Source organism: Lactuca virosa, chromosome 5 (genome assembly GCF_052849685.1).
Source record: "Lactuca virosa cultivar CGN04683 chromosome 5, Lactuca_virosa_CGN04683_v6, whole genome shotgun sequence".
Classification (NCBI taxonomy): domain Eukaryota; kingdom Viridiplantae; phylum Streptophyta; class Magnoliopsida; order Asterales; family Asteraceae; genus Lactuca; species Lactuca virosa.
Window position 1 is genome coordinate 258,473,987 of NC_136430.1, and position 14,788 is coordinate 258,488,774.

Sequence of the window (14,788 nt, forward strand, 5' to 3'; positions counted from 1 at the left end):
ACCTAATCCGTGATTCCATACGACTGGGAGGCGATTTTGAGAGTTTTGAAAAATAAATATAGGTAGGTTCAAATGTGGATGTATAATTATTGTGTGGATGTAAGGATTAAGATTAACCAACCATTTCAAAAATCCTATTAAAGAGTAATTTTGTAATCTTAGTTATTAATTATTTATAGCAAATTGTTAAATTTTTATAATATGCTTTCAAATAGGTAATTAGTTTTAATTCCTATAAGTCATGTCTGATTCATCTTTAATAACCCTAACACATTCGAAGATAAGACGTCCGGAGATGTCCTTATTTTCCGACCAACACCATCAGCCACCACAAAGCCACCATCGCCACCTAACACCATCAGCCACCACCTTCGTCGACTAATACCATCAGCCACCACCAAGCTACCATCGCCCCCATATGATCGACTACATCAGGAACGAGAGAATGAACGACTAGGCTTCATAAAGAAAAACTTTAGTCGATACCATCAGATTCTTAGGGTTTGATGTTGTGGAGATGTTGAATTCGGATCACCCTGGTCTGGACATGGATGTATGCTCCAGTATGCTTTGTTTTTTTTATCAATCTTAATCAGAGGTGTTGTAATGGATGTTCATGAGGAACAGTCAATTCATGTTTTAATTTCTTTTTTTTTTCGTTTTGTATAGCTATATAATAAATAGTGTTTATTTTTAGAAGCATTCTTACTCATTAAAATATACTATATGCAGGAACGATAATTCTGGTGACAATCATTCTTTGAAAAATGGTACTTTAAACAATGACAATATTCAAATTGGGAATTCGGGTAATGTTATATAGAATTACAATGTGATTGAATCTTTGAAGAAAAAAAAAAGATGTGCAAACCATGAACACTCTCTATATCTAGACATCTGAAATTGCCAACCCATTAACACTCTCAATAGCTAACGACGACAGAAGTGATATGGACCTATTCTTCTTCATTTCTTATTACTTGTTGAGCTATTTCGGTATTATCTCTTGTGGTGGAACTTGTATAACATCTATAAAATAAAAATATTAAGAGATCAATACCCATTACATCACACTGTGCATACACTTTTCACGTTTACAATATAACAAAAATCTCAAATAAAAAACAATAAACCTACTTACTTGTTAACAATTCTAATAGAATTCAGGTGTTTATGTGATCAGTAATACACCATTCTTTCAGAATATAAATAAAAAAAGTTACATACATGTGACATCCCCAATTTCACGGCCCGAAAAGACCGATTTGTTTATGCTTGATTTTTAAAAATCAGAGTATCTTTTAAAGAAATACGTTGCGGAATTTGTTCCAAAAAACATGATAAATATATTATTAAATCATTTCCGAGGAAAATGTATTTTTATTCATTTTAAAACTTTGGGATGTCATCGTCAATACAAAAACATAAGCATAAACAGAACTTACATTCTTTTACACTAGTGATTTTACATTTCCTTTAATCTCTCAGTGTAACGTAGCTTCGTATCGACACCTGTGATAAAAATAACTTGAGTGGGTCAGGTTGGGAAACCTGGTGAATGCAAGGGTTTTCAACCCACAATAATAAAGTTATTGATTGTAAGTCCCTAATCTGCTTGTGTATCAATCAGATCCGTTTGATGGTGCGGAATCCCAATCAAACGGATGATGTCAGATCAAATAGAAGAGAAGGAGAAGAAGAATAATATGAATCTCAATGTATTAATGAATAGAATGATGATCCTTTACATGAGATTCACACACACTTACACACACTCTCTTTTCTCTCTCTCTAGAACACCTTCAAATGCACACACTTAAGCTCCTCTAGTGTTCATCACTCTACTCCTCACCCCTTACACCTATATTTATACATAAGAAACATGGGCTTGGTGAACATGGGCCGTGAATGGGTTTACGGTCGTAAATGGGTTTACGGCCGTAAACACCCATTGGGCCGTAAACACCGAGCTGTTTACGGTCCTCGACATAAAAATACATTTTCCTAGAAAAACAAAGTATAAACCATATTTTTGACCCAACAATCTCCCCCTTGGTTTATAGCTTTCTTTTCTTTTCTTAAATGACCCAACAAGCTCCCCCTAAAAAGTAGCTGGCTTTCTTGATAATCTTCATTGGGAGCTTTGGCTTCAGCTTTAATCTTCGAATTCTTCACAGCTTCAAGATGAACATGATGAATCTTCAATAATTGACTTCATCTTGAGCAGTTGGGCATTTCTTCAGAATTTGGCATTGAACGCACATTGGGTGAGGAGGCTTGACGTACTGATTCTTGAAAGATAGCGCTTTCAGCTTGAGAATCTTCAGAGAGAACATCAGAGAGAAAAAATCTTTTGGATCGCTTCAGCAGGTTCAAGATAGCAGCAGACTGATTGAGGAGGCTTCAATGCAATCCGTCACATAATCTTCAATTTCAGCTTCACCTTGCTTCTGGGGTTGAAAGATTGAATGTCGAAAGAATAATCTTCATTTCTTGCTCCTTCGAATGAGAATTCTTCGATGATCACGGATGAAGCCTTGACTCAGAAATCTTCGACACAAACTCCATGAGTCTCATCTACACCTGAATTCACCTTTCAAGACAAAACGAAACTAAAAGAAAACTTAGCACACAATATTTTTGGATTTTTCATATTTTCTGAAAAAGAAATAAAACATAAATAACACTATTTTTTGGATTTTTTTTTCATTTTCTGATTTTTTTTTTGGTTTTTAAAATTTTTAATTCTCCCCTGATATTTAAATTAGAAGAAAACTATGAACAAATTTAACAAAAATAAAATGATATCTAACTTTAAGAGTGATTTGGGATCAAAGTTTTTAGACAGCCTTTATCCGTTTATCAGTACCTCTCCCTTCATGAATAGATCTGGTCAATCGCCGGTATTGTGGTCCACTTAAACACGAGAGATTGTGACAAAATTAGGACATACTATACATGACAAGACAATGTGATCCTAAGTTCCTAGATAATATTCCTTAAGGACCATTCAGCTGACGACGACCAAAGATATTGTTGTCCACCTAAATTGAGCAGCGAGATCTATAGACAATCTGTAAGTGTTCAATTTTTAATTGTACTAGAACATGGTTCTCGCTTCCTGATATGCTCCAGTAATCAAGGACTTCCAGAATACTCCTTACATCGGGTGAGCAGACAATTATTGAGAGAGAAGATAGATTTAGAATACATATGCTATACACCCAGGTCGGATCTCTTCCAATCTCGCAGAGGGTGAAACATATGACTAACCAGATTTAGAGGGATTGAGAAGTAGAATGGTGCATATGCAGTGTACCAGGTCGGATGGTTAATCAGGCAAAGGAGACAACATATGGCTAACAGATAGGAAGAATTGCATAGATAGAAGATGCATAAAAGTAGAGTTGCATATGTTGCAGTCCAGGTCAGATGTATTTCAATCACGCAGAGGAGGCAACATATGACTAACAGAAAGAAAGCAAGAAAATAATTTCCTACAGACCTACTTTATCGGAATTCCCCAGTCGCCCCATCAATACCGGAATTAAGGACAAAGTTCGTACATCGAGGAAGAGTTAAACCACAGTTCTAGATACGGATAACTTTAATGTGACCGGTGGATTATCATGTATATCTCCCTGCTCAACCTATCTGAGCGTCGTATTGCCAGGCTAAATGGATCTAACTAGGTCAAGATTTGTCAAGTCTATGAATTCCTTAAGTTCAACTCTGCCTAGTCATGTCCATTTAGAATCTTTCGTGCCTACCAACGCATCAAACCCAGAGCATAGACCCTTCAACTTTGGGTACGTTACGCAGACTCAGATTGCCTGTTATCACTTGATAATATCACTTCCCAAAACATCTCATGCAAGCACATTCCATTAACAACATATTTTTAGATTTTATGATTTTTTTTAATGTTTTTGGATTTTTTAAAATTTTCTAATTTTTGTTTTGTTTTTATTTCTCCCCCTAAATTTGTGCATAGGAGAGAAACGAAAGTAAATGCGCAAATTTAAACTATCCTAAAACAAAAATTATTCTTTAAAGCGAATCAGCTTAAGAAAAACTCAGGAGTATAGAGAAGAAAACTCAAACCGTAAGTCACTGATTGAATTTGCATCCAGAAGGTCTGAGAACAACACGCGTAATCTCAGAACAGATCCGAAAATTCTTCATGTCATTAAGCACTAACCCCATTTGTGATCTCTTCCTTTCCTCCTTTCCCGAAAAGGACACATACTCCCAAACAATGTTCTGAGTGTTGTACAGTTGAGAGATGTCTCCTATCATGTGCCAGGAACAGCCACTACCAACAAACCGAAGTCTGATGATATGCCTCCATAGCTGCTCCGACACAGAGCGGGATCAGTTGGTCTTTGGAACCCAGTCCATTTTGAAACTGGGCCGACCTTTGTCATCCTTGCACGGTACTCTCTCCCATGACATATCATGTTTATCACAAACAGAAGATGAAGAAATATTAGAGTCATTAGTTGATTTGCAAGAGTGAGCCTTTGGAACCCATTTGTAGTTGGGTTTAACCCATTTCTTTTTCGATCTAATGGGTGGCTCGGTACTTGATTTTGAACTTGATGTCGGCCGTTGAGATGACTTTGATTTTGGCTTCACGGGAGCATCTCTTGGATTTGGCTTCTTGGCCGGCATTTCCTTCTTGACTTTGGGATTTTGATTCTTGTCCTTTGGAGTTTGATTCTTGCTCTTCTGCGCATTCCAGTCATCATTGTCTGAACGTGACCTTGAGGGGTTTCTTTTGGAATATCTCCCTCTTGGTGCATTTTGCCACCCTTGTGCATAGTAGGGAACGTATGCGCGATTTGGACAATGTCTGACAATGTGTCCAAGTGTTCCACAGTGAAAGCAAGTCTTTTTCTTCACTGGGAAATTGTTTCTTCCTGCCCCTGGTGGCGTATCTTTGCCTTGTTTCTTGCTTTTCCCACACGCACAGTTGCAGCATGCATTCTGTTTAACTTGATTTGGTGGCCTGTATTTCTCAACAGCAGGTTGATCAGAAACAGCTGAGTTCGAAGCAACAAATTCAGAGTTCAAGGAGATGTTGGTTTGTTCAATGGTGTTCTCCTTGTTCTCATCCTCTGCTACTTTACCTGCACATGAAGTAGATGTGCTAGAAACAGGAACATCAGTATTTTCAAACAAATAATCAAATATGTCAAAAAAATTTAACTCAACATGATCCGATGCAAAAGCATCAAAAGCATCACAAGATGTATCATCAACTTTAATATCAGAAACAGAAGGTTTTTCATTGGAAAGAGAAACATCAGGTTCAGGCTCAGTTTTGTTATCAGAAACAGATCCTTCAACTTTGTGCTTTGACTGATCTAAGGATTGATCTGCAGGGGAAGTAGAAATGTTAGTACTTTCAACATTAATAAATCCGCCTGAAACGAAACTAGACGGCTTTCTATAAACCATAAATGGTTCGTTGGCAATCTCATCCTTGGATAGGGGTTGATACTGATATGTATGATTATAAGGAGGAGGTACACTATCATATCCTAAGCCCTTTTGTTGGTTTCGTTTGAACTGCATGCAGTGATCAATCATGTTGGCAACTACCTCGCTTGATCCATCAAATTTTCTAAAATCAAAATTTGCAATTTCAAATTGTCTTTTCAATGTGTCAAGCTCGGTAATTAACTCATCATTTTGTCTCTTAACATAATCATAAAGCTCACATGTTTCACTGTATTCTGTCTGAATTCTTTTAAAATCTTTTATTTTTGTCTCTAACTGGGCCTTAAGGGGTTTCTGTCCTTTCCTGAGTTGATATCCTTCATATCTCAGGTCCTCAACTTCTCTTTTTAATAAATCAATTTGTTCCCGAAGAAATTTAATCGTAGTTTCACAAGATTGAGAACATGAAACTTTATTGACTGAAACGTTTGAAGAACTCATTGTTTTAAAAAATATGCCCTTTGACTAAAAACTCAAAAGTCAACCTCAAAAGTCAAATTTAAAAAGTCAAACTTAAAAGTCAAACCGAAAAGCTAAATTTGAAAATTTAAAAGTCAAACGAGAAAGTCAAATTTTAAAGTCAAAGGTCAAACTTTAAAGTCAAAGTCAAAATTTTAAGTAAAAAGTCAAAAATAAAAGCCAAAATTTAAAAACTATAATTTTTGGTTGAAAAAGAAATTAAAAATGAAAGAAATTGATTTTTGGGGTTAAAAGTGTTAAATTTGCGAAAATTTGGAACCGAATGGGAGTCTTTATGAATAAAAGACGGGAGTTAAGGAACAACACGGATGCTTAGAGGAGTTGGTAAGGCGCTGAGTTGATTAACCAGAGGTCCCGGGCTCGATCCCCGGCAACCCCCAAATCCGTTTCCCTTTTTATTGAAGCACTGATGCGAAGCTTGCTGCTGCTGAGCTGAGCCGTCCTTCAAGCGGTTCACCGAGCCGTCCTTCAAGCGGTTCACCGAGCCGAATTCCGAGCCGAGGCCGCAAACTCCGGTGACCGTAAACCGCCGACCGTAAGCTCCGGCGACCGTAAACACGTTTACGGTCGTAAACTTCGGACCGTAAACCCTTCAAAGACCGTAAACACAGCTTCAGATCGCAAAAAAAAACGACGTTTTTCACCATTTTTGCTCCAAAACTCGATCAAAAACTCGTTTTTATCAAAAACGCGAAGAACAAACCCCCCTTAATTTTCAGAGATCTATCCAAAAACGCAGAAATTTTTCAAAAATAAGATCAAATATGCTCCAGATCTGACAAAAATGACTGATACAATCTAAGCTCTGATACCAATTGTAAGTCCCTAATCTGCTTGTGTATCAATCAGATTCGTTTGATGGTGCGGAATCCTAATCAAACGGATGATGTCAGATCAAATAGAAGAGAGGGAGAAGAAGAATAATATGAATCTCAATGTATTAATGAATAGAATGATGATCCTTTACATGAGATTTACACACACTTACACACACTCACTTTTCTCTCTCTCTAGAACACCTTCAAATGCACACACTTAAGCTCCTCTAGTGTTCATCACTCTACTCCTCACCCCTTACACCTATATTTATACATAAGAAACATGGGCTTGGTGAACATGGGCCGTGAATGGGTTTACGGTCGTAAATGGGTTTACGGCCGTAAACACCCATTGGGCCGTAAACAGGGTTTACGGCCGTAAACCTGTTTACGGCCGTAAACACCGAGCTGTTTACGATCCTAGACATGAAAATACATTTTCCTAGAAAAGCAAAGTATAAACCATATTTTTGACCCAACAGTGTTTTATCATCAAACAATTAACCCAAATACCCATCCTCATTATCTTCTTTATTTCTTAAGGATTTACCCTAAGAATCATCTATCACTCATTCCTAAGGATTCGCCCTAAGGAATAGGCACGAAGTACATCGTCGCCAGGGTTTATACAACAGGCACTAAATTCATAGTTTCCAGAGTTCATCCAATATGTGCTAAGTCCATAGCTCTCATTTATTGACATTATTATTCATGGGAATCCACCTGCAATACATGTCAATGGGTTTTTAGAGTACATCTGCTGAACATATAGTTCACACACCTACAGGTTGCGAGCCTGCTAGTGTTCCACTGACCGTCTACAATAGTCTATGGTTGTCATCCATACTCTGCTTAATGACGGGGTCCAACGTTTGGGTAAGGGATTCTCTCATATTTCATCCCTCACCCTCAACTCATGATCTATATCACCGATCATCTCATTTATCCAACTCATCTTTCATCACATACCAACTATTTCATCTACCCATGTTTTACCCAATATTTTTGTAGATATAAAATACATATACAGTTTAAATCTTTTAAAACCTGTATAAATCATTCATTCAACATCCATCTCAAATAAACAAACAATATATATTCACATAGCATGTATTTTATATAAAATAGTTCATATATATGTGTAAGATGAAAGTGACTATACACTCACCTGATAAGATGGTGATTAGACAGCACTTCGTCCCTTAAAACAATCTTTTTCATGAAACCGGGATCTTTTCTCAAAAAACCAGGCTTTACGCGGGCAGAATTTCGGCTCGAAAAACTCTTTTTCTTGGAGACTTCGGGACTCCGGGCTTGTTTCGGGTGTTAGGGGTGTTCACGAGGCTTCGGGGGGTGTTAGGATAGTTTGAGAGAGTTTAGAGAGTAAAATTTTGTAAACAAAATCGGGAAGCCTCGCTTTCTATTTATAGTAACCGAAGCCTGGCATTACGCTGGGCGTAATTCTTCGGTACACGGGGCGTACTGCCTTGCGAGCCACTACGCTGGGCGTACTTCGGTACGCTGGGCGTACCGTGATACGTGGCTCCGAACGTGTCAACTGTGCGAGCTACGTGTCACATGCGTAGGAAAGGCGACGTGGCTGACTCCGGATCGAATACTTGCGAAGTATGTTGGGCGTAATCTTTATGTATGTTGGGCGTACTTCTTCGGACCAGCCTCGAAGTTTGTGCCCAAAACTTCAAAAATTCGTAACTTTCGCATACAAACTCCGTTTTTGACGTTCTTTATATCCACGCATAGGTGAAATTATGCTCTACAACTTTCATTTAGACTCCGTCGGCTAATTTTGAATTTATTATTAAATTTATATTTTTAACAGGCCGGGACAGGAAAAGTCTGTTAAAAATTCATAACTTCTTCATCCGATGTCCGTTTTTATCTGTCTTTTTACCGTTGAACTACTATCAACAAGATCTTCGATTCTCGTTTAGGTTGTTTCGGCTGAAAATGTGACAACCTGATATTTCGAGTCAATGTAATGTTCAAAAAGTCAAATATTATAAACTATTTTGAATCAATAAAAATAGCGTCAAAAATGAAGTGTTCTAAAGTCTCAATTGGGATATAGAAAGTGTTAGATATCGCGTCAAGGTTTTCAGAAATATAAAGAACACTCAAATCCGAGTTATAACGAAGAAGTTATGATCAATCGAAAATCCGCGACACAACCGGTAAAACACCGTTAAGCGTAAAAAGTGAAATCTCAATAAAATAATTTTTAGCCTTAGGTATCTAAACGAAAGTCGTAGATTATGTTAAACCGTGAGCGTGTATAAAAAGATCGTCCAAATCTGACTTCGTATGAAGAAGTTATGATTCTTCTAAGTTTCGGAGTAGCAGTAGACAGCTAAAAACTCGAAATAGAAATCGAACGATTTTTAGCCGACGCGACCTAAACGAGAATCGAAGATCTCGTCAATGGTAATACAACGGTAAAAATACAGACGAAAACGGACGTCGGATGAAGAAATTATGGATTTTTAACAGACTTTTCCAGTCCCGGCCTGTTAAAATTATATTATTAAAAATAAAGTCAAAATTAGCCGATGAAGTCTAAACGAGAGTTGTAGAGTATATTCTCAGCTTTGCGTGCATATAAAGAACGTCGAAAACGGAGCTTGTACAAGAAAGTTACGGATTTTACAAGTTCGGGGCACAACTTCCGAGGCTGGTCCGAAGGGAACACCCCACGTTCGTAGTCGCAAACCTGTCCCCTCTCCATCCCATCTGAGGTTCGTAAGCGATGACGTATTTTAGCTTCGGAGCGCGCTGCGTTCAGGGGAACGCCCTGCGTACCCAGCAGGAACGCCCCGCGTTCGCACCATGTCCAGCCCGTATATAAAGGGTGCGAGGGTTACGGATCTTGGTTGCAAGTTTACTACGTTCTCTCCCAAATTTCACACTTCTAACCTCTCGAGGCTATCCCGACATTCCGGTTTCATATCCAAGCCCTGAAGGAAGTTCTACACTCCCGAGAGTCTCGAGAATTCCCGAGAATCCCGAGAGATCAGCTTTTCTAGTCGAAGTTCTGCTTGATTTTTTGTCTCAACTTCTTCAAGCCACCACTTCAACCAAGTGAGTTCATACCCCTACATTTTCACGTCTTTTTCATGTTTTAGGGGGGGGGGGGGGAAATACAAGTGAAACACGAGAAAAACTTATGTTCAAATACGCACCGTTATATATGGTTTCGAATATTTTACTTACATCCTGTTTATAAATGTTAAACAACATTAATACCAACGTTACACTTTACATGCAAAGTTGGTATTACGTCAAGTTTTTACCACCAAATGGAACACACTTTTGAAAAACTATAATAGGTATAGTTTACGAAATATTCATGACAACTTTACATAAACACGATAAAAAGGAAATACTTTTATTTACAAGTAATGTGGACTTTTCATTCCGTAAATCTATTGATACTAAGTTTTGTGAGACATCCGGCTTCACCGTACTCTCGAGTACGCATTTCAAGTCCTGTATTATAAACCATAATCTCTTGTAGGGAGAGCGTGATACTTGTGTATAGATCTATACGGGATTGACAATCCCGCACCTAAACTGTTAGCTACAGTTAGACCGGCAGGTCTGGGGTGACAAACGTCATAACACTTCAACGCCTGAAGAACGTTGTTACAGGCAGTCTGGGTCAATAGCATGGTTATAAATCTCACATGGAATATCGAAATATTTTGATTTACGAGACTCTTAAATGCATTCAGTGTTACATTCTATATGTATAAATCCACTTTCACCATTTTAGCATGAAAGATACTATTGCATTCCAGCCTTTGGAACCTTTTCAAACTATCACACATACATAGAAAATATTGGATTTTCTGGAAAACACGTTCAATTATTTTTTTTTACCGAAAGACATACAAATTTTAGTACAAAAACGCTTATGAACTCACTAACTTAATTGTTGACACTTTTTTTTTTCAAAACTACTTGTATTTCTCAGGGAATCAGTAATACAGGTAACCATCAGCTTTTGGAGAAGGAACGCTAAGGCGTCTGTTATCAAAACATTTTAAATCATCATATTTGTAATATTCTTTTGAAACATGTATTACATGCAACGATGTAACTTTTATTATATTTATGATGGTTGGGTTACTTTCTTTACAAATATTCAATTGTTATGATACTACGTGAAGTCATCCACCCCCGAATGTTTCCGCCATTCTGGTTTGGGGGTGTGACAGATTGGTATCAGAGCATTGTTTATAGTGTACTAAGTATTTCGAACCACATAAGATATACAAACTATAAATGCAAAGGGACTAAAACCCTCTGACAAAACGTTTTCATAAACGATACTTTTAATAAATTAAAATGATATATATATTTTTATAGAAGTATAAGTACACGCAAGCATCGGTCTCGTATCATAGCTAAAATTTTACAAAAGTATTAAGGCAAGTTGCGACACTACGATTAGGCCTCGGGGTATGTAAGCAGATCGAGAATAAATATAGCCTGATCAACTATATTTATCCTGGATGTGACCAACGTATGTCGAGGAATGGTCGTAGTGAGCAACAAGTCGAAAACTTACCAAACGAAATACTAGAATCAAACATACAAATTTGAAATACTATAGGAGTATTTTATAAAACCATAAGAACTATAGTAATCGTGCGAACCTCGATATTTAGTTAAAATGAGGAATCGTCAAATAAATAAAAATTTTATTTATCAAAAATTACCTTTTACTCCTAAATTTTTATATAATTCTCTTGCCTCTATTTCTCGACTAGACAAAATGGCAGGATTTCACATTCCCGGGGATCCCTACTACCCTAACCAGGGTAATGGAGGCTGGATTGAGGAGGACCCAGAGGAAGATCCCGAAGAGATCCCCGAGGAAGAGCCAAAAGAGGATTCCGAAGAGGATCCCGAGGAAGACCTAGATGAAGAGTCAGAAGAGGAAGGAGATGGTGGGAGCACTGACTCAGAACCCGAGATCTACAATCCTCCCCGAGGAGCAGCAAATCCCCAAAGGAAGTTTCAGGGCCCGGCGCCCCGCTGGGCTGTGGATCTGAAGCGATGGAGCAGGGAACAAGGGCAACGCCCACCCTACGGCATGGCACGAGGCTTTTTTTAACCTTAGCAACGGGGGTTCGGCTGACAGGGCACTCCCTGTCATGGTTCGTCGCATTGCCAACCAAGGCGAGCAAGCAAGAGTGAATGCCAGCCAACTCTTGGACATTGGGGTCACCGCTGCTGTCACTGCGGTACGTCTTCGTCGTCTGGACGAAGAACATGAGCGGACAATAGAGCACACCTTTTCCCTTCAGAAGGACATTACTGCTACTAGAGCCGAAGTAAGGGAATTCCGTAAGAACCAAGCCGCAATGGAGAGGCGCATCATCGAGGCTGAACATCAAGTAGCCCGAGCTCAGACTTCCACAACCACATACCATGGTCCGCAGCGTGCCACCCGCTCGGAGTAGAGCGCGTACTTTTGGCGCTATGTATATATACTTATCGACTAAGTGTTGGTGTTACTCTTTCCTTTTTAAATGTAAACCCGCCGGATTGTGAGTGCACAATTCGGGGGCCCAAATGCTGTCAAATTTTCCCTTTATCATTGATGTACCCTAGACCCATGTAAGGTCAAATTTTCCTGATCGTTGTATCAAATATTAATATCAATGAGAATGACACGCATTTATTATTTCTTTGAGTATTCCATTAAGTTCTTAAAAATGCTAAGGAAATCATACACTTATTATTGTGAGTTTCCATTAACTTACAAATTTCAGTAATGTTCAGAACAAAAAACATATAATACTAAGACTTTCCGTAATCATTTCTGAAGACTTATCAAAAATTCGTCTCTTAACTTATGGCAGAATCATGCCACCAAGAAGGAATCATCGACGCTTCAATACTACAGGAGCACCAACACCACCTCCATCGATGGATGCTGCTACTTTTCAGGCTGCTGTAACAGCTGCCGTAACTGCAGCAATGGCACAAATGAGTAACAACGGATCAGGGGGAGGAATAAATAGCTCTACAAATGGCCAAAACCAGGGTCGTTCTGGGGAATGTACTTATAAGGACTTCTCCAACATCAAACCCATCCCCTTTAATGGAACTGGGGGAGTAATGGCTTTATCCCAATGGATAGAGAAAACGGAAGCCGTGTTCGAGATATGCTCATGCCCCGAATAGAGCAAAGTAAAATTTGCCACCTGTACTTTCTCCGAACGAGCCCTAATGTGGTGGAATGGCAACGTCAAGTCACTAACTCTGGTGGTGGTAAACTCCATGGGTTGGGAGAACCTGAAGCAAATGCTACTACGAGAGTACTGTCTAAGGGGAGAGATCCAGAAGCTTGAACAGGAGCTTTGGGGATTGATTATGGTGGGCTCGGACATCACAACCTATACGAATAGGTTTAGTGATTTGACAATACTTTGCCCAAGGATGATGGCCCTAGAAAGCAAGAAGGTGGAAATGTATGTCTGGGGGCTGTCGCCCCAGCTTCGAGGAAGTGTGCTAGCTTCAAAACCCACGACGTTCGATAGTGCCAAACAACTGGCACAGTCCCTCGTCGATCATGGGGTCTGCCAAGATGTCACGACCGTCGTCCCGGAACCAACCAAAGGAAGCAACAACAATAACAGCAATGCCAACAACAACAACAACAACAACAAGAAGTTTTGGAACAAGAGGAAAGGTCAAGCTTCGCAAGAACCTTCAAAGAAGCAAATAGTGGCGGTCCATGCCGCTACTGCCCCCAATGATGTCCCTGTTACCCCTATGCCGGTAAAACAATATGTTGGGAACCTACCAAAGTGCAACAAATGCAATTACCATCACAACGGTAATTTCCGGGAGATGCACTGTAAAAACTGCGACAGGAACGGCACACTGCCCGTTTCTGTAAGGCACCGGCGCGACCAATCACCCAAGTTCCTGGTACTGGAGTGAGCCAGGCATGTTATGGGTGTGGGGAAACTGGGCACTACAAGAGGGATTGCCCTAAGGAAAGGAATGCTGGCGGTGTAGGAAGAGTGCTGGCTATAGGGCAGAACGAGGCAATAGCCGATCCCACAGTGGTTACGGGTACGTTTCTCCTCAACAACATTTATGCATGCATACTCTTTGACTGTGGTGCGGAGAGAAGTTTCGTGAGTCATAAATTCAAACACTTACTTAATCAAAAACCCTAAGCACTCAATAAGATATTTACAGTAGAAATGGCAAACGGTAAAACTGAAAGCACAAACGATATGTACATAGGCTGCACGTTAGGTTTAAATGAACACTCGTTCCAAATCGATCTAATGCCGATCACTATAAGAAGCTTTGATGTCATCATCAGTATGGATTGGTTAAGCCTTCACCATGCCGATATACTTTGTCACGAAGGGTCGTTCGCCTTAATCTGCCAAACGGCAAAACTCTTATCATTTATGGGGACAAACCCAGTACCAATTTACAAATAATCTCTTGCGTCAAAGCTCGAAAATACCTTCGCAAATAATATCATGCCTTCCTAGCCCACGTGGTAGAAAAGAAACAAGAAGTGAAAGACATTAAAGACATTCCGGAAGTCTGCAATTTCCCTGACATTTTCCCTGAAGATCTTCCAGGAATCCCACCAGAACGTCAAGTCGAGTTCAGGATCGACTTGATTCCCGGAGCTACCCCAGTAGCAAAATCGTCGTACCGTCTAGCACCGGCAGAAATGCAGGAATTATCCAGCCAACTGAACGAGCTTCTAAGCAAAGGGTTCATCAGACCAAGCTTCTCACCTTGGGGAGCACCGGTTCTGTTCGTAAAGAAGAAGGACGGATCTTTTCGCATGTGCATCGATTACCAGGAACTGAACAAACTCACGATCAAGAACCAATATCCCTTACCGCGCATAGACGATCTGTTCGACCAACTACAAGGAGCGAGCTACTTCTCAAAGATCGATTTAAGATCTGCGTATC